The following is a 2,871-nucleotide window of genomic DNA, read 5'->3' as shown; positions in this document are numbered from 1 at the left end:
GCTTTACAGCCTTCTGGCACTGTTAGAGAAATAGAAAATTTGTTAAAGTACTAATATTCTCCAAAGAGTGCTCACAGCTGAAATAAAAGTTACATAAGACCACATAATTAAAAGATATCCACATTAATGGGATAAATCAAGGTATTTATTGCCAGTCTAGATATTGTGCTTGTTAATATTAAACTTAGGAGGAAAAATATTATCTACAGGGTAACTTATTTATGCAATGACTCAGTATTATGAACTTAGATACCTTTAGATCAAACGAATCAGGAAAAAAAAAAAAACTATGACAGTTATATGAGGTGATGACCATGTTAATTATGTTGATCTTATTAATCATTCCACAATGTATATGTATATCAAATCATCAAGTTGTACACTTTAAATATATGCAATTTATATGTCAATTGTTCCTAAATAAACTTAGAAAGTAAAGATAAATAATAAAAACACTAAGACAGCAACAACAGACGTCCCCCAAACATGGAGTCTTACAACCCAAGTCTTACCAGAATCAGGATAAGGAAGTGGTGGTTCTAGGTGGAGCTATTGGCTGTGCACCTGCTGCAGCCTATCTGCTTATCCCACCCCCACCCCCCACCTGGATTTCTTCTGTTCTTCACTCAAGGAAATTGTCAGGCAAATTTTTTACCTGAAAGGGACTGTTCATCTTCTACCAAGGCTCTGTGGGTGTGATTTGTTCGGAGATAGTTGGGCTTTTACATGCTTTTCCAATGTCTGGTTATGACTGGTACAAGATTTGGGAAGATCTGACCCTAAGGTTTCATCCAATGTTACCCTCGATTTCCTAGGTTTTGGCTTCAGTGACAAACCAAGCCACATAGCTATTGCATATTCTAGCAGACCAGCATCATGGAGGCACGTTTTTGGCATCTGGGGCTCCAGAACCATAAGATCAACTTGTTATCTCATGTCTATGGGGACATCATTGCTCAGGAGCTGCTCTATAAGTTCAAGAATAGATCTGGTCGGCTTACCATCAAAAGTCTCTGTCTGTTAAATGGAGGTATATTTCCTGATACTCACCATCCTCTTTTTCTCCAAAAGCTTGTCAAATATGGAGGCACACTGTAACCCATCCTCACATGATTGATGAACTTCATATTCTCTCAAGGTCTCACCTCAGTTTTGGGGCTGTACGCCTAACCCTCTGAGAGGTAGTGATGGGACACATGGGCCGGGATACACAACAATGACAGGAACTTGGTTGTTGACAGTCTCTTGCAGTACATCAATCAGAGGAGGACATTTAGAAGACACTGGGTGTGAGTTCTTGCCACTGTAACTATTCCAATTCATTTTATCTATGATCATTGGATCTGGTTAATCCCTATTCAGAGTTTTTGGAGCTGTACAGAAAATGCTTCCACGGTCCACAGTGTGGATTCTGGATGACCACGTTAGCCACTATCCACAGCTAGAGGATCCCATGGGCTTCTTGAATGCATATATGGGCTTCATCAACTCCTTCTGAGCTGGAAAGAGTAGCTTCCCTATATTATCTCCCCTATTCCCTTATCTGTTGTGTATCCCACTTAGGAAGAAATGCCCCAAAGAGGTCCTGGCCACCAAAACTTTTCTCTTAGAAAAGTCCACCTGACTCACATTGGTGAACGTCATATAGTAAAAGCCCAGCAGATGCTCTAAGGATGACCTAATAGTCCACCTCCCATTCCTCTGACATCTGATCAGGTGTATGGACTTACCTTTGTCTTTGTTTTTATTAGGAAATTCTGATGGGCACTACTACTCACTGATGCAGAAAGACAGGCATTATTTTGCCTAAAAGTCTTTGAAACACTTCTATGGACTTTTCTGAAATGTTATATTTAGAAATGCTAATTTTGGCTGAACCATGATTGGAATTATGTATAGTAAAGAATAAGGAGGTGCCGCCTTCACCTTGCCTAGAATGGCTTTAAGTTCTCTAAGTGACACAACTTCAACTGAGAATGATTCTCTCCTGTCATAACTTTGGGTTTAGTTTCATTAGCTGCTTCTAATTGAAGACATTTTGTTAGGTTTTGGTTTAAATAAAGCAGTATTCTAAGTATACATTAAGACTATGATTTACCTACATGTATTTTACATATATATATACATATGGATACTGAACAAGCAGACACTTACTCTGGCAGAGTAGTTTAACCTTATTAAATGTTTCATTTCTGAATAAATTGAATTAAATCCAAATTATTTACAGAATTTCCTAAAATCACAAGACATTAAGAACAGTAGCATCTGTGCTAGGGATTTACTGTTATTTGCTGTTAGAACTGGTCTTTCCAGCTAATAACAGTTGGACTCTTCATACCTCAGTGCTTAGAAGCATATCCCTCCTGAGCTAGAGTGGAGAGGAAGGACACATTGTATAGTCCAAGTTAGCAGGCTGAATATACATTGATCGCTTAACTTCTCTTTGGTTGTCCCAGAGTGGGCTCCACATGTAACTCAGCAACTCCTGTACTTCACAGACAGAAAAGTTCCACAAATTTTAAGAACAAAGTCTGAAAGGCCTATGAGCAAATGGTGCTGAAAACTTATTTTTTTAAGCTACATTTTCATTGTCTTAGTTAAAACAGGATTATTGTGATTATTTATAATTTTTTAAATTAGCAACTTCAAATATAACAACTGAAACTGGAATCAATGTTTATTTTCTATTAATAAAAATGAATTTCAACAAAAAAATGCAGCAGCCACAACAAAAATAAAATAAAAACATGTATTTGTGAACATGCTCAAAAATGAGACAAATCAAAACTCAGGAGGGCACATGTAAATGGAAACATTGTTCTTGGAAAACACAAAGGAAATAATTAATGGAAATACTTTTTCTACAATAAC

At 37.3% G+C, this 2,871-nt stretch overlaps 1 pseudogene; it reads left to right on the top strand.

Annotated features, from left to right (window-relative positions):
* The first annotated feature begins 486 nt into the window (after positions 1-486).
* Positions 487-1,498, top strand: LOC130835577 (mesoderm-specific transcript homolog protein-like; annotated as a pseudogene).
* Positions 1,499-2,871: the final 1,373 nt, after the last annotated feature.

Source organism: Hippopotamus amphibius, chromosome 14, assembly GCF_030028045.1.
Source record: "Hippopotamus amphibius kiboko isolate mHipAmp2 chromosome 14, mHipAmp2.hap2, whole genome shotgun sequence".
Classification (NCBI taxonomy): domain Eukaryota; kingdom Metazoa; phylum Chordata; class Mammalia; order Artiodactyla; family Hippopotamidae; genus Hippopotamus; species Hippopotamus amphibius.
This window is presented reverse-complemented; position numbering and strand designations above follow the sequence as displayed.